Source organism: Bacillus rossius, chromosome 17, assembly GCF_032445375.1.
Source record: "Bacillus rossius redtenbacheri isolate Brsri chromosome 17, Brsri_v3, whole genome shotgun sequence".
Lineage (NCBI taxonomy): Eukaryota > Metazoa > Arthropoda > Insecta > Phasmatodea > Bacillidae > Bacillus > Bacillus rossius.
In genome coordinates this window covers 24,410,460-24,429,286 of record NC_086344.1, presented here as the reverse complement: position 1 = coordinate 24,429,286, position 18,827 = coordinate 24,410,460, and the positions used below count along the sequence as shown (strand labels likewise).

The 18,827-nt window shown below is 35.6% G+C and overlaps 1 protein-coding gene and 1 long non-coding RNA gene across 2 annotated transcripts in view; one reads left to right on the top strand and one right to left on the bottom strand.

Moving 5' to 3' along the window:
• Positions 1–4,468, bottom strand: part of LOC134541022 (uncharacterized) — a 34,147-nt gene extending 29,679 nt beyond the window's left edge. The window contains exon 1 of the long non-coding RNA XR_010076537.1: positions 4,335–4,468. This is a non-coding gene — a long non-coding RNA (uncharacterized LOC134541022). The remainder of the gene's footprint in view (positions 1–4,334) is intronic.
• A 1,875-nt stretch (positions 4,469–6,343) lies between these two features.
• LOC134540884 (alpha-tocopherol transfer protein-like) overlaps positions 6,344–18,827 on the top strand; it is a 52,455-nt gene continuing 39,971 nt past the window's right edge. Inside the window, exon 1 of the mRNA XM_063383912.1 lies at positions 6,344–6,554. The gene's annotated coding sequence lies outside the window, so the exon portion shown is untranslated. The remainder of the gene's footprint in view (positions 6,555–18,827) is intronic.

Here is an 18,827-nt window from a genome sequence, read left to right as displayed (position 1 = left end):
AGGGACCTCTCCAGCTGAACTTCTCAGCCGATAAACCCACCCATAACAGTGCTTAAACGAGGTTTTCAGACAAAATGAAGTTTATAAAACAGGGAAAATTCAGGGCATTGAAAAAGTGTACAAAATCTGGAACGTGATGGGAAATTGACAAAAGTAACTTATAATACTAAAGTGATCATTCAATGTCTTTAAAAAAAGAAAAGAAAAAAAAACTCTTTAACACGAATTCTCGTGCAGTTAGGGACCCATCCGTTTTCATTATTTATTAGGCCTAAACGTAAAAAGGAACAGTCAATGAGTCAACTATGTATGGTTTTAATGATTTGCAATATGATCTGATGTGAATAGTCACCGACGTGGTTTTGTAATACAGACTTGTCTGCATTGGTAGCATTACATTCATGGAAATGACAATACTGCAAACTTTGTATTGTGAGGGAAAAGCTTTTAAGCTGTGTGCACAATTGAAAAATTAATAACAGTAATGGTAGGTCGTGAGTACAAAATTTGACCACCAACATAGCATATAGGAGGATCATGTGTATAGGAGGGGATTCTGTTACGGACACATGACGTAACAACTATTTAGAGTACAGTAGGGTGCAATTTTGGTGGGACTAGGCAACTGTTTATAATTATCAATAATATTGTGGTGATAAATCGTCAAGATATTAGAATGCTTGGGGTGTATGTAATTCCTGCTCTAAAAATTAATTATTGCCATTACTTAAAAAAAATAGCAATTAAATAAAAAATTTTAATGTTTTGTGGGTAGAATGGAAAACAAAAATTTTAACATAAACCAAATTAATTTATATGTTGAAAAACTGTTCGCAAATTGCTGGTCAGATGATGTGGGATAATCATTTGATAGTTAATATAGTTACTTACTAACACTACCAACAGATGTCGGATAGATCGCGATATTTCATTGGCTGAAATTAACAGTAGGATTTCACTTGTGAACTCATTTCATACAGGTTGTGTGATTGGTCTGCCATGCATTCGTTTATGTTTTTTTAATTGTGAACACAGCTGAATGGTCAATGGGACATGTTATGTGTGGTTGAAATGTGTTTCGAAAGAAGCAAGGACTAAGCCCTGTGAGTGGTGGTGACTCCTCATGAATTATCCCATATAACAGCAAAATCAAAGTATAAAAACTTCAAGGACAACAATAGACAAAGGTAAGCTGTCATTATCCCTGAAGTCAACGAACAGAAACTAGCTCCTTTCCCAATCCTGAGGAATACTAATGAATGAATGAATGGAGGCATAACTTATCACCTCATTGGCATCAAGTTCGTTAGAGACATTAAGGAGCGAAGTGAACATTGCATGCAATAACTGGATGCAATGGTGGTGGAACTTAGAGCACCCCGAGAATATCCGCCGACAGACGCCAATGTCCGCCATGTTACCCACTTTATGAGAAAAAAAATCAGGACTCAAAACACCTTGGTGAAAGGTAATTGATTTGATTACTTAATTTTTATTTTTGAAGTTATACTTCTTTAGGCGCATTATGAAAAAATGATGAGTGAAATTTTAAGATGCGCGCGCATCACTGTAACACAAAATTAACAGGTTGAAGCTGCCCGCTAAACCGCTCATTAAGTCTCGAAAAAAAGCTACCAACAAAATAGAAATAGAACCTCTATTAGTCGCGCATGTTGGCATGCTCGTCGCCTCTGATCACTGTTTTCATATTTATAATATTTATCCACATGTTTCTAGTTTTTACATTCACAACACGTGTTTTAGTTTCATACAAGTGCGAATTAAATATGTGCTAATAAATTATATTCAGTAGTGATTTAAATTGAATATTTTGATTAATATTAACTATTCGTAAATATTAGTAAAAAAAATTGTGCTTATATACTTTTTCAAGTGCTCCAATATAATTGAGGTTAACTATCTGTATGTATTATTTATTGATATAAATAAAAATATTATTTAATATAATTAATACTAAATATTATTAAATTATTAATGTTAAATATTTATTATTGGTTCTTTAATACTTACAAAATAAAGAAATATATTTAATAAAACATTTAAAAAAAAATTTGTGATAAAAATTAAAATCGAACATCAAATTAAAATATTAATTTTTAATATTTATTATTAAATTGAATAAATAATAAATATTTATAAAAATAAATAAACAAATTTAATGATAACTTTTTGATAAAAATGAAAAGTGAATATTAAATTAAGAAAATAAATATATATTTAAAAAATGAATGAACTTAAATTAAATTTTTGAATTTATTATTAAATTTATTTATTTTCTTTTAAAATATTAAATAATCAATAATAATTATTTAAAATTAAGAATCTTATATTTAGTACAAATTATGTTATATGTATTTATTATTCACTACATTTTATTTATTTAATTTTTCAAATTTAAACTGAACTTTATTGACTATGTTGACTATCATTTTCCAGCCTTTTTATTATTTTATTGTAATTAATTATTTGCATGTAATTAAAAACTATTTTTTAATGATGCCAAAGAAGTATAACTTCTCACGCGCGTACATAAGTACACACACCCTTCCCCCCCCCCCCCCCCCCCCTCCCTGGTAACAGGAACAGGGATGAAAGCCACAACCCAAATCGTTCCGAAGTTCACTGAAGTAAGTAAAAGTTAGGTTTGATCAATGTAATAAATAATAGGTTTTTTTTTTTGTGGAGGGTAATTTTTTTTGTTTTTCTTTTGAATTGTACAATTAATTCCTGAAGTTTGGCAGTAATAATTTGTTAAAAATCCGAAAATACCTTTATTATATGCTCTTCAACTTCCTCTTTTCATTAAAAGCGGCGGAAATAAGAAATTCCAAATACTTTAGGAGATATCGAATTTTTAAGTTTCATCATAATACCAGTGCATTCATGTGGCATGGTCCATTGTTTCTTGTTTACGAATATCTATTTTTTTATTGGATAATGATGTCACGTGATTGTTCATGATAGGCCAGAATTCAAATGAACCAATACGTGATTATTTAGTTCATTTATTGTTTAAAACGGTGTTTAATTACCGCCTCCAACTTAGGTGAGTTTTTAACGTTTGTAATTTTTAAGGCTTATTTGTTATTTGGTTTATATTGTTGTGCAAGTAATAAGTGACAAAAAAAAATTTTACGTGAGTTGTTACTGTTCATCCTTTGTCCCGGTTTGTTATGTCAGGTCAGTTACATTATAAATACTTTAAAATTAAAGAACCATTGAAATTAATTCATATTATTTTTAATGTACGCTTAGTTTCAAAGTATTTATAATGTAACTGACCTGACCTAATCGACCATTTTCATTAATTAGGCATTCACAAACACAAACACATGGCAAAAAAAAAATTGAGACGGTCGAACGATTACACAGGTCTTGTATAGCAAAATAAGAACGGCGATATCTCCTAAAGTATTTGGAATTTCTTACCTCCGCCGCTTTTAATGAAAAGAGGAAGTTGAAGAGCATATAATAAAGGTATTTTCGGATTTTTAACCTTTTTTTTTCCTCCCAAATACCGCTCAACTGCATTGTTGAAATTTAAAATTAAATTTTTCCTAAAGTATTTGGAATTTCTTATCTCCGCCGCTTTTAATGAAAATAGGAAGGTAAAGAGCATATAATAAAAGTATTTTCGGATTTTTAACATTTTTTTTCGCAAATCCCGCTCAACTACATATTTACCAAGCAGTTAATACTAGAAATTTCCCTATCTGCTTTGTGAATTTTGTTTAGCGCCATCTGCCACAGACAGCAGCAAAAAGGAGTATAGAAGTTAACAGAGATTTCACTCCCAGGTTAAACATAATTCATTATTTCTTTTCCTCTGAAATCGGTAGCTAATGATTCTCACACTACCAGCCACGCAGGATAAAACCAAAGAAATTTAGTTTTGTTCCGAACTATATCAGGATCTAGGTCATTTTAATACATTAAAACATTTAATAAAATATTTTCCAATTTGTATTTCAGAATCTTGATATTCAAAGCCATAAAATTTAAGGATTTTCATAAGATTTTATTAGAGATGGAAGGTGGTGTTGGTAGTCTAAATCAATGTTAGGTTAACCTAGTTGTTTCACAATACATAACCATCTTTGGCTTGTATGAACCTAATATTCATTTACATAAATACCCATATAATGCAATACGCACAAATCGACTTTATTTGAAGTTGTAGCCACAATCAACACAAATACGCAAACAGGAAAGGGCCATTAAAACTAGTGCCTTGAAGAATAAATTGATACATTCAGAAACATATGGTTACACAAACATTAACATAAATGTTGGTATTTAATATAAATATTTACCGAGGTTTCCCGATTCCTTTACATTTACGTTCTACACATTATTTAATAGTTATCCATCCTATTTAATATTTTTAATATACGCATTAGACAGGCACATGCAAAAGAGCGTTTTTTTAACGACCGCAATTTAAAACGAAAAAGACTCCTGACGGTGTAAAATTTGTTGATTCGCACCTTTATTTTAAAAAAACTTTCTAAGTATTTCTTCAACAATAAATTGTTTTTTAAGAGTCAAAATAATTATAATAAGAAAGTAAAATCACAGATCGTTCATAAGTCACATTACTAAAAATTATTTATAAGTCAGCTCTGAATGTGGATGACATTCTAATGTTGGTATAGACGAAATCCTTAGTGAACAATATTTATTTATTTATTTATTTATTTATTTATTCAATTTTTGTTCTGTAGATCCCATATGGAGGTAAGGACTCCGGGATATAGAACAAGTCAATTAATACAAATATATACATACATACAAACAAACTGTACAACCACAAAAACTAAATATTACAGAGTACTTTTACATTTCAAAAGAAAGGGAGATTTAAAAAAAAAGAACATGGGTACATAAGAAATTGTATAAACTAAAGTCTAAAGCTCAGAGTGAAGAGTTAGTTTACAAAACTCAATATTTTTCTCCTCGTTTTGTGATGTATTTAAATAAAAGCATCGTAGGCCCTATCTTATCTAGTGACAGCCCCCTGGGCAGCACTATGGTTGTTACACATTTCCGTTCCTTGACTTCCGTCACATTTACGAACTTACTCCTACCAAATGCCTTATACTGAGAGCTAAGGTGTTACAAATCAAGCAAGAAAAGCTGACTGTTAACGTGATCCGCACGTATCGCATAATTGGTAAGGTTGACAATTAATCCTGGTAGCAAATGATTTGTAATTATTTTCGTCCAACTTTCAATGTAATCTCACGCATTAAAACAATGGTCTGGAAACTTTACCGGGCGTTCTACGATCATGCAAACTCAGCTCTATTTCAGTGAGTTAAAAAAAATACGAGAACAAAAAAGAGGGGATAAGACTAATGAGCACATACTTTTTTTAAAATTTACTTTGGAGAGTATACTTATTTTTATTTAAATACTTACATTCATTTGTTAAGCTTTTATTTCACCCAACATTATCACATTGGAGTCCATGAACTTGTAAATATTCCAAGGCCAATATCGGACTCATTCGATAGGTACCATGATTTTGCAACTGCATTCTTTCTTCCCGAGCAGGGGCGCAACAACTAAATTTCCAAAAGGGGGGGGGGGGGGCAATATACCTTTTTATAAAGAATCATCGATCCCCCCTGTTGAAGCGGGGGGTCCGGGGGTCCTCCCCTGGGAAAATTTGTATTTCAAGGTGGAAAATGGTGCTATTTAAGCAGTTTTATTATCTAAAAATTGATTACACAGCGCTTTCATTGCCCCCGTTTGCCCCTACTTCAAGGTTTCAGAGGGGGGAAGGGGCAAAATACCCTTCCCCCCGACCCTGTTGTTGCGCCCCTGTTCCCGAGAAATCATCCTGGAGCTGTCCTTAACGCGAAGTGGTTAAGCCCAAAGAGAGTTCATCGTAATTACAAACTCGTAGCCAGGATTGTGTGAAGGAGGGGGTCGAGTACAACCATGAAAAATGCATGTTGTATTTGTATGGAAGGAATGCTTACAGTAACACGTGTGCAAAACGGAATTAAATATAGACTACTTGGCAAAAATTTTTGGGAACGAAATACATTATTGTAGCCCACTAAGTATTACAATCATCCTTATAAAAAATCTCATTCTGTCTTCACGTGTTTATTTATTTATTTTTAAGGTAGGGGTGCGAACCACACGGACCTGGCAACGTGCTTGCATGCTATGACATAATTTACCCCTGCCGCGCCTGTGGGACTCCGCAAGGTAAGGTCAGAGAAGTTGAGGGTAGGAGGGGGGGGGAGTAGGGGAACTTGCTGGGAAGGAGAGGAAGGAGGAGGAAGGAGGAGGAAGGAGAAAGAAAGAGAAAAGTAAGTTTTTAAAGAGAGGGGGGAGGGATAAACGAAGCTACAGCGCAGTCGGCGCCCCGAGTGTCTCTACGGACCACGGTATCGTCCAAAGCCCGCTTGACGAGATTTCCTCTCGCGAGGTCGACGGCTCGCAACATAACACCTCTCCACTGCTGGTGCGGCGGCATCAGTACTGCAAAACCCCTTCCAGACCGTCCTTGCAACGAGGTGAGTACCCTTTGGCTGTGTCCGAAGGCTTTGAGGAATCCTGTTGGCCCTTCCGCGAATGGATAAAGTCCCTGTCACACTGTCAATTTTTTTTTTGCTTCCACCACCTTCCAATATGTTGTGTCAAAATAAGTTGGATGGTTATGACGTAACCAAAAAAATAAACGTCACTAGTGCAGCCATGTTTGCTTGACAAGCTGGGATGACATTGAGTATCCCATTCAAATAATTTGCATACAGGACGGGTACTAAAATAACTTGGATGTTGGAAGCGATCGTTTAAACCGAATCCTGCCCAGTGGAAACGGAATTGACATCCGTTTCCGTCTCATCGATTCTTTAAAATGGTGAAGAGCATATGGTCGATTAAGGAGGTTAAAAAAAGTTAAATAACTTAAATATTGTTATGATAAATGCCGTAATGAAAAAATCGTTTTATGTTTAAAAAATATATTATATTTCTATAACTTTAAAATAATCTCCGAAAACTAATTTTGCTTTATAAAGAATATTATTGTGGTCTAAATTTATTCATGTATAAAAAATCATAAACATGCACAAGTTAAAATTTTCCATCCAGGACTATGATACATTATTTAATTTCAAAATTGAGAAAAAAATTGGTTGTCTGTAAAGTTGGTTTACGGACGATAGTTTAACGTGACGTCATAACAAAACATTGATGAAATGATTCCATACTTTTATGAATAAAATTGAATAATAATGAAAAATTACTTTTATTTGCACTCATTAATTCAAATATGTTTATTACTTTAACGAAGAGATTATTTTAACCATAACTTTTATACATGTTTGCTATTTAACTTCTTCCAATCTGTGTTATTCTGTTAAGGATAGGACGATGATAGGATAAGTAGGAAACGAATGGAAGTGTTTCAAGTTTAACGTGCCTCGAAAAAGTAAAATCGATGGTTGTTTCAATCGAGTGGAAGAGAGATAGATGCGGCGCAAGCGTACAATGAGCGTAACGGGACAATCTGTGTTACGGGACACTTTTTCGTGCTTGCAGCCGGCGTTCATCGATTTATTAGACGTTGTCACGTCAAAAAAAGATATGTTTAAGAGAGCTCAGACCAAAAATAAACTTTGATAGTTTAAGATGTTTTAAAACATATATGAGGTTATTTGTCCAAATATATTTGATGGAGAAAATTGGAAACCATTCCGTCCAATTCCGTTGACTTTTTCGAGGCACATTAAACTTGAAACACTCCCATTCGTTTCCTACTTTTCCTATCATCGTCCTATCCTTAACAGAATAACACAGATTGGAAGAAGTTAAATAGCAACCATGTATAAAAGTTATAGTTAGAATAATCTGTTCGTTAAAGTAACTTAATAAATATTTTTGAATTAATGAGTGCAAATACAAGTAAATTTATCAATTAAATTGTATATTTCATTTCACTCCTAATTGTATCCATACAAAATAGTGATAATTCAATAAAAAATGATACAATTTTATTCATAAAAGTATGCAATCATTTCATCAATGGTTTGTTATGACGTCACGTTAAACTATCGTCCGTAAACCGACTTTACAGACAACCAATTTTTTTGAAGGAGGGGGTCCTGTACACCCATTATATAACTTTTTTTATGAATAAGTTTTCTTTATAATTGAGTTGAAAAATAATTTTGTTACACTGAGATCTTGGGGTAAAGTATGTCGAACGTGTACACGTAGCAATTTAAATAAATGATTTTGCTTGAGAATATAAACTGCCAGCCTGAAGATGCCTTTAGTGGCCAAGGTCAGCTTCAAGGTGTTTATTTGCACTGAATGCATCAGCGAGCACAGTATGTTACGAAACATAAACCTATGGTTATTAAAGAATGTAATTGAAGTTATACTTCTAATGCGACTTCCAACAAGGTTGCGTTAAACGTTTAACGCTCCTGGGGAGGGGGAATAGAAAGAGACAGAGCGAGAGTGAATGTGTGGCACTCGAACGCGCTATTGTAAGGAACTAAGTAGAGAGTAAGGAAAATAAATAAAAATCCTGACAGTTTTTAGTGTCGCCACATTTGTTTCGATTTTCAATACCCTTTTTTTATATTACAATTTAAATTGCAGAAAACAATCATGTTTCATAGACACATAAATAGTGAGTGTGTGTCATTTCTCTATGTCCACGAGGTCTCGCCGCGTCAATTTTCTCCTTCTTTGGGGCGAACCCGTCCGCTTGATTAAATAAACAGCTTTTATCGTTGAATGATTTCATGATTTATTTCATGAAAATCTACTCTCATAAACAAGTTAGTTTTATAGACATTCAATGGGTCTCTCTCTCTCTCTCTCTCTCTCTCTCTCTCTCTCTCTGAAAATCAATCTATGAATCGTTACAAATTTATTTCCTTTATTTTTTTTAGTTTGATTTGATACAATATGATTTTACTAAAAATCAATTTCTACCCCTTCCTATTTTCATTTCCACATTACGAAGTTTCACTTCTTCCGCGCGGAGGGACTCCACGCACTATTTTTGCATGCAATTAAAAACTATTTTTCAATGATGCCAAAGAAGTATAACTTCTCACGCGCGTACCTAAGTACACGCACCCATTTTTTTTACACTTTTTTTTTCCAAACCTAACTTAACGCTATGAGTGTTCGAGAGAGGTCTGGGAAGGAAAGACTTACCTAAGTGCGTCTCAGGCCGAAGCCTATACGCTCTAATCATGCAGGTTGTGAACTATGCAGGAGAGGTAGCTAACCAATTCTTGTAATTTTACATGATTATTTTATTTCCATTCACAAAAAAAAAGTTTTACAGTTTACAGCATGGATTTTATCTTGAGGAAATGTTCTGAAATGCTAGGGTTATTCACTGCCTGGAGCTATAGAAATATATACTTGCGCCTTATTTTCTCGTAATTAACTAACCGCCGATCGCATTTGGTATTGCTCGGGTGAATCCTGTGCAGCGAAACCTATGAAGGATTTTTCTAAAACTAAAAAAAAAAGAATGTCATAAAAAATGTGAGCAAGTCTTTTCAGTATTCGACAGTGATGTGTAACATCTATCCTCGGTAACGGGCAAATTCAATTGATGATAGAAAACTCAGACACGAAAGACAACGTAGAATTTTTTAAAATAATGCCAAGCGTGACAAATATACGCGAATTGTGTTTCCAACTACATATCTGGACGCGAATCACACTTAGTTCCCGCAGCTGCCGTTAGAATTCGCTGCCGGAGCAGCTACGTCGACTTATCGAATCGTTTGATATAGCAGCGCGAAATCCAAAACTACGTAATGAAACAGTTCCGATAAAAGCGAAACAGTTTTTGGAAAAAAAAAAATAATAACTACACCCAGACTCTGGGCCTGATTTACGGCCTGGAATTTATTAAATCACTCCCCATATTGTTAAAAATGCTCTAAATAGTTAATAATTAAAAGTTTCCCTTTAGCTCTGTGAACTATGGTTCGTGCCTTCCGCCACAGTCGGCAGCGCCGTGGTTGTTTACACATTCCCGTTCTTTTGACTTCGTCGCATTCACGAAATCTCTCCCACCAAATGCCGTGTACCGAGAGCTAAGATGTTAACACATCAAAAATGCAATAAACCCGATTGAAAGGCGTGATGATGGTAGGGGAGAAAGGGGACAGGAAACCCCAGTCACCAGACATTAAAAAAAACCCCAGTCCGCGTGTTCTCGCGGTTATTTCCCACTCTTTTTTTTTTCTCTTCCGGATGTGCGCTTATAATGGATGTCCCATGACGTACACAGGGCTTTCGCCACCTTCCAACTCATTATCACGTGAATTTTTGTTACGTGAAACAGAGTTCCACCTGCACACTTCAAAACATAAAATATTATTTTACGAACCTAAATAAAAATTCTACAGCATATATATTAAAATATTATCTGTCAACGTATGGTTTTGAAAGTTTTGGGAATCCACCAACAAGGGAAAAAAAAAATCCCATTTGGCACAGCCTACAGGCGTAGGTAGATTTCGAAATACCTATTTCTTCTGGAAACGTTCTGGTCACTTCTTCAAAATTCTGAAAAATTTAAGAACTTAATGTAAATGGCATCCCATATGTTGTCCAGTATTCAAAAATGATTTATAAAACATTTTCTCATATTCCATGCAGCAAAAATTTTTTTGAAGGTTTTAACGCAATGCATCCAACATTGAATAGCTTAGATCGAATTTAATATATTATGCCTACTAAGGTAACTATGAACTTTTTTTTTAAACTTTTAAACACTATTTGTATTCTATGAACTAATATGTAGTCGTATAAAAGTTTGCTTTGGACCAGGGTTTAAGATAATATTAAGATGATTTAAAATTTATTTCATGAAATTTGATTTCAAGGAAGTATTTTTTTAAATTTAAACCCTTGTTTTTATGGTATTAGTTCGTTTCATCAAAAATTGTTTCAGCCAAAGGTTTTTGTAAATGTTTAGAATTTTTACAATAAATTATGACGAATTTGATAGTAGGCTACACGTACTAAACCAGTTATGATTTTTTTTGTCTTTCAACCCTTGTTATTTCCATGCCTTGCAGTAATAAATTGTTGTATAAAAATCATTTCACACGAAAGTTGTAGATAATATTTTGAGGTTTTACAAGAAATAAATAACAAACACGGATTTAATAGTCTACATGCTACGGAAACTATTATTTTTAATTCTACCATTTTTTTTCACCCCCTTGTAGTAATGAGCCCATCATAAATTGTTTCAGACCAGAGTTTTAGATATTTTTTAATAGATTAACAATTAATAATTATAGATTTTACAGGTTACCTAATAAGGGAGTTATGAATTGTTTAGTCCTTCAACCCCAGTTTATCTCACCCATAGAAACAATGTTTGGCTGTATCAAAAACTGTTTCAAATAAAAGTTTTGGATAATATTTATGTAAAAAGTTTACAAACAGTTTGAACGGATTTGATAGTGTACTTACTAAGGGGAATATTGATTTTTTTTTGTTTTGTTTAACTTCAAAAAATACTTCGAGCAGTTAGAAACATCGTTAATTGTTGCAACCAAACATTGCACAATATTTTCTATCCATAATAAATAATAACAGCTCCGTAAAACTGGGGAAAAAACGTACACTCAAAATTGCCAAAATAACATCACAAATGCACTAACGCTGTATGATCAGGCGCTGCCGCTAGAATGCGCTGCGTAACGTGTCTCCCGTTATATTTCGGCGACATTCCTATATTGTTCTTCTATATTTGCTATTACTGTATAATTATTAACATGAACGTGGGGAAGTAGAGTGCGAAAAATATTTAAACGCAAACAAATGACTGCTGAATTATATTTTTTTGCCGATACATTAGGCAATTGACTACACTCGTGACGAGGCTACGAGGTTACATTTTTGGATGCCAGATAGAGCAACAATAGATTATGACTGACCAATCTTTTGTACTTAAAAGATAGTCTATTTTATTCCAAATGGAAAAAACAAAATTAATTATTGAAATTAGCATGCCGAAAAAAAATCTAAGTGAGAAACATAACTTCTTAGACCATGTCGTTTTTTTAAATTGCGAATTAACTTTCACTGATGGTTTAATTTTGATTGCTTTTTAATATTTGTTGTTTAAAGGAAATTTTAGTCGTTGTTCGAACATTATCACTTAATTTTGAATCGATGCCGTGGACGGTTTCGAAACTTTGGGTAGGCCTAATTAATTGATTGTTAAACTCAAAAGTGTTTTCCTGAATCCATTCATAGCCGCCGGGTACACTGCACTGCCTTCAACGAATCTACAAATGAAGTAACGTGAGTACGTGACGCTATAAATGTGTTGAAGGAATCGATTGACAATGGTTTATTTAAAGCTCTCCCAGATGCACTAGATAACTTTCGGTCTTGCATAGTATTGTGTTAATAATAATAAAAACCTCAAGATTTATTTATTGCCAGGATACTCGATACAATTTATTATTATTTTTTTTTTAGGTAAGACATTTTTCTTTTTTTATTTACACATTATTTGTACACTTTATTTCACCTAATATTTTCACACGCTCCAGCCCTATAGAATACATTTACATATATGTACAATAATACACAAAACATATAAACCACTGGTTAACATATTATACAATTAAAAAAAAAAAAAAACAGTTCTCAGCAGGATTTTAGGGACGTAATTTGATTACATTGTTGAACATAGGCCTATAGTTGGTATGATTAAGAACATAATACTTCCGAAATATACAAATTTACATTACACTTTATATTTACAATACCTACATAAGAGGGCATTTCAAGAGAATATCGGTCTGTTATCTGTTGTGACTACGGTGGTTGTCGGAGCGCAAAATCTTTCAAGCGTCGATGCACGTGTGGTTCCATGGTATCGTATCTGCCGGTGCCTAAGATAGCTGGCGTGACAGCTCTAGTAGAGAATAGCTCTGTGATGCTGTTGGTGAGTGCGTCAGTGATGTCGGACTCCTACCTTCTGACACAAGGTGGCGAGTATTGGTGTATTGGTGGTGATGGGTCGGGGCGACTGAATTGTTGCCCATTGGAAGGGCAGCCCTTCAGAATTTTTCTGACAGTGGTTTATTTGCACAGAGACTGGAAGGGCAGCCCATACAATTTCTGAAAACACGCTCCTTTAAGAGTTTAAATAATCCTGAAAACTTGCCCCTTGGATGGGCAGCCCATCAGAATTTTTCTAACAGTAGTGTTTTTGAAAGGTTGTCTGAATTGTTGCCCCTTGGAAGGGCAGCCCATCAGGATTTTTCTGACAGTGGTGATTTTGAAAGCTTGTCTGAATTGTTGCCCCTTGGAAGGGCAGCCCTTCAGGATATCTTTAACAGTGGTGTTTTTGAAAGGTTGTCTGAATTGTTGCCCCTTGGAAGGGCAGCCCATCAGGATTTTTCTGACAGTGGTGATTTTGAAAGCTTGTCTGAATTGTTGCCCCTTGGAAGGGCAGCCCTTCAGGATATCTTTAACAGTGGTGTTTTTGAAAGGTTGTCTGAATTGTTGCCCCTTGGAAGGGCAGCCCATCAGGATTTTTCTGACAGTGGTGTTTTGAAAGCTTGTCTGAATTGTTGCCCCTTGGATGGGCAGCCCTTCAGGATTTTTCTGACAGTGGTTAGTTTGTAAAGTGACCTAACCTAACCTAACTTAACCTTACCTAATCTAACCTAACCTAACCTAACCTAACCACTGTCAGAAAAATCCTGAAGGGCTGCCTATCCAAGGGGCAACAATTCAGACAACCTTTCAAAAACATCACTGTCAGAAAAATCCTGATGGGCTGCCCATCCAAGGGGCAACAATTCAGACAACATTTCAAAAACACCACTGTCAAAAAAATCCTGATGGGCTGCCCATCCAAGGGGCAAGTTTTCAGGATTATTTAAACACTTATAGAAACATGTTTTCAGAAATTGGATGGGCTGCCCTTCCAGTCGCTGTACAAACAAACCATTGCCAGAAAAATCCTGAAGGGCTGCCCATCCAAGGGGCAACAATTCAGCTCCCCCGATGGGTCGGCCAGGCGCCGTACTGAGACCCTGGTAATCGGTTTGGTTTTCATAAATGCTATCTATTCAATAAGTATTGCGATTACAAAGGCCTTAAAGCCAATACTATTTATGCAATAGGAATAATAACACACACAAACCTTGCGAAGCAAACAAACAGCAATTCCAGACGAAATTGTCTCTTCTTGCAGATGTGATAATCGATAAGCACAAAAGGACAAATGATACATTATAAAACACAATATAAACAGACAAAATAAAATAACCTGGTGATAGATACCCCGTGGGTATCGGGCGTCGGCAGAAGTCAGGTCAGGCATGTAGACCCGGGGGGGGGGGGGGGGACGACAAACCCGTCCCTTCCAGAATTAAAAAAAAAAATAAAAAATTCGAAAATATATTAAGAAAATTATAGCATATAAGCTAATTATAGATAATTTCATAAGGATTATTGCAGTACTTATTGGGCTACAACAAATGTATTTCCTCCCAATTACAGCCCAACATGCCTCGTAAAAAGAAGCAACATGAATTGTGTTTCCTGTTACTGTAAGCATGTATTTCATACGTTAACGTGTATTTTTCATGTATTCGATAACACTAGTTTGTGTGTATTTATGACTCGTTACAAAGAAATAATCAAATAATTAACTTAAGAACAAAGTAATAAAATTAATTAAACAAAAAAAACAAATTATGGAATGTTAAATTTCTTGGAGCAAAATCATTACTTGAATTTCTGCTTGTAAAGGTTGGAGTTCTGAAAGTTTGCTGTTTCCTGAGATTTTATTTGAGCGCGACAGTAAATTTACTAATGTTTTATACATGCAATCGATAGATTTTGACGAGAGCTGACGATTGAAACTCAAACGAACGTCGCAGCTTCTCCGAGTCAAAAGTTATACTAAATGGAAATCTCGAAACGCAGCAAAACGACCTCAAAATGGCGGCGCTTCCCCCCCTCCAACGCGCGCGATGCGTCACAGTCCTCGCTTAGCGTGACGAATTCTTTGATCCTTTAGCTATCCAGTGGTGTAATTGAAATTTGGATGGAGATGATAGATGTGTAGCTGCAACACCAAACTGTATCCCCTGATTTTGTTATCATTCGTTTTTTGGAACTGCCTCCCACTATGGAAGCAATGTTAAAGACGTATTCACGTGCAAATTATAAAATGGTTGTTCCGGACCCCCACAGCTTGGTTCGCGTATCCACCGCTAGAGTGTGTCTCAGGTGCGGCGGTGCCGAGTGCCGGCTCCAGGCCTACCTAGACCCGGGACTACCCGGCATTTACAAAACTGAAAATTGGAAATAAGACTCATTCTTATGAAACCAGGGGCGCAACAACTAAATTTCCAAAAGGGGGGGGGGGGGGGCAATATACCTTTTTATAAAGAATCATCGATCCCCCCTATTGAAGCGGGGGGTCCGGGGGTCCTCCCCCGGGAAAAATTGTATTTCAAGGTGGAAAATGGTGCTATTTAAGCAGTTTTATTATCTAAAAATTGATTACACAGCACTTACTTTGCCCCCATTTGCCCCCACTTCAAGGTTTCAGGGGGGGGGGGGGGGCAAAATACCCTTCCCCCCCTGTTGTTGCGCCCCTGTATGAAACGTTAGGTTTATTTATAAAAGGTAGCTGCGCGTTGCTTGGTGAGAAGCATCAGGTTTGATTCGACGCCCCAACGTTGGAAGTACTTACTACGTCTCGATTGTCATTGAGGGAACACTCATCACGCGTCTGGAGCTGTTTTTGCTGATTCACCGTGGAGAATAATTATTGCTGTGTCGTCTGCATGATGCAGTGTTCTGGAATTCTGTAATTAGGGGGGGGGGGGGGAGGGGCATGAACGTAAATGGAAAATAACAGTGGACTTTAGTAGCGAGCCTCGGGGGACATCTGTGTAGAGCATAGCTGGTGACAGGGACTCAGTTGCTCGGGGAACCACACATAACTTAGAAACACACAACTTAGAACAGTCATAACTTAGAAACCTCGAAAAAATCCACGTAACTTAAAACTGTCATAAGTTAGAACGATCATAACTTAGAAACACATAACTTAGAAACACACAACGTAGAAACACAACGTAGAAACACACAACGTAGAAACACACAACTTAGAAACGTCATAACTTAGAAAGAAATAACTGAGAACCATCACAACTTAGAAACACACAGCTTAGAACTGTCATAACTTAGAAACACGCAACGCAGAACCACACAACTTAGAAACGTCATAACTTAGAACTATCACAAGTTAGAAACTCACAACTTAGAACTGTCATAACGTAGAAGCACGTAACTTAGAAACACGCAACGCAGAACCACACAACTTAGAAATGCCATAACTTAGAAATTCATAACTTAGAAGTATCACAACTTAGAAACACACAACTTAGAACTGTCATAATGTAGAAACACATAACTTAGAAACACGCAACGCAGAACCACGCAGCTTAGAAACACACAACTTAGAACAGGCATAACTTAGAATATTCTATCTTGTGTGTTTCTAAGTTGTGTGTTTCTAAGTTGTGACAGCACCCCAGTTGCTCGCACCTGAAAAAAAAAGTCCTTTCTCAGAATTTCAGAACGCTCATAAAGTTTTTGTGTTCAATTTGTTACAACGAAAGTTTTTCTTGAAACTGTGGTCTATTTTTATACCAGCTGTTTTTATTTTCTTCAGTTATAGGTAATAGAAGCGATCATTTGGTAACACATTTCCGTAAAACAAAATAAACCCCACATTCAGAAACCAATAATATTAAATAATACATTTTTTACTACTTTTTATAATTTAATGCCGTCATAACTATTTAAATTTATATTTAATTATAAATATCAACACTCTCTATGAATTTACAAAAGTAGCTATAGTAGTGCTATCTATCGTGTTGAATTTAAACACTACTTTAGTACATACCCGGCTATTTGTGTTATTGCAGCAAGGAGTTTATCTTGAGGAAAAAAAAAGCTAATCGCAAAGAGAAGAGCGAGTGTATATTGGGTCCTTTTTTAAAAAATAAAAATAAAAAATTTGTAACTGGTGTCAGACGTCATTTAGTCGAAATATTTCGAACAAACAAAAATGGTTGTCTGTAAAGTCGGTTTACGGACGATAGTTTAACGTGACAACGTCATAACAAAACATTGATGAAATTATTGCATACTTTTATGAATAAAATTGAATCATTTTTATTGAATTATCACTATTTTGTATGGATACAAAGAAGGAGTGAAATGAAATCTACAATTTAATTGATAAATTTACTTTTATTTTCACTCATTAATTCAAATATTTTTATTACTTTAACGAACAGATTATTTTAACTATAACATTTTATACATGTTTGCTATTTAACTTCTTCCAATCTGTGTTATTTTGTGTGGGAGTGTTTCAAGTTTAATGTGCCTCGAAAAAGTCAAATTGATGGTTGTTCCAATTGAGTGAAAGAGAGATAGATGCGGCGCAAGCGTACAATGAGCGTAACGGGACAATGTGCGTAACAGGACAATGAGCGTAACGGGACAAAGAGTCATCCTTTTTCGTGCGTGCAGCCGGCGTTCATCGATTTATTAGACGCTGTCACGTTAGAAAAAAAATCTCCGGAAGTCGCACCATGTTGACTACAACAGATAAGTCTTTCTTCGAAATCTATCTGAAACTAAACTGGATATTTTTAGAAACACGTCATATTCAAACTTTCGAATAGGCCTACTGTTTTTTTTTCTCTCTCTTTCGGTATAAGCAGGGTGACAGCAAGCCTGGAATTTTTTTTGCATGAATCTTAACCAGTTTTTGAAAGTTTTTAATTGTTTATCTTGATTATTCTTGTGGGTTCAAGTTCAAAGTACGTGGAAATTGAACCCATACATTTACGAAGAGAAAGATAAATTTATGAAGATCTCTGGATAATTTGTAACCAGCGTTAATCGTAAATTTCCGGTGTAAATTTTTAACGGTATATATTCATTAAATACTTAAATTAAAATAACTGTTAAAAAAAAAAAACTGTAACCGTTCTCTACGAGCCTCAAGATGAAGAAGTGTAGGTAATTCCGACAGCGGCAATGAAAATGCGGTAGTCCAACATGGCGGAGCGAGGCGCAGGAAAAAGAATGTTCTGCGCGTCACGCGCGCTTGTTGCAACTTCCCGGCGCTGAAGCAGGGACCGGAAACCCAGGAAGCGGAAACACGGCAAGCGCCGGCTTCCGCGGCGCAGTCGTCTGAAAACGCCAGTCAATTGTCTGCCGCGCGGGCGGTTTTCCGGGTTTTCGAATTCCTGGCGAGGCACTGCCCGTAGTAGTGATAACATTCTCATTAGGCCTCTGCGAAAACTTCCTCTGCCCCCCCCCCCCCCCCATAAATCTAATATAAAGCTATTCGCGAGTATCGAATATTTTCCGAATCGAATTTCAACAAGCTGGAAAAAAATTGATCAAAAGTACAGCAAAATGAAAAGGAAATGGAGCAATAATAAAGAGGCGTATAATGAACGAACAAAAAAAGTGAGCATAAACTTTCAGTACTGAACAGTGATGTGTAACATAATCGGGTAACGAGCAAATTAACGTGTTCTCGTGTTGCAAATACACTTATAATACGAAACTCGCGACACGTAATTTAACGCAGAATTCTTGAAAATAGTGTCGAGAGTGATAAATATACGCAGATCGAAATTTCAACTGCATTTCTGGACGCGAATGACACGTAGTTTCCGTACCTGCCGCTAGAATTCGTTGCCAGAACAGCT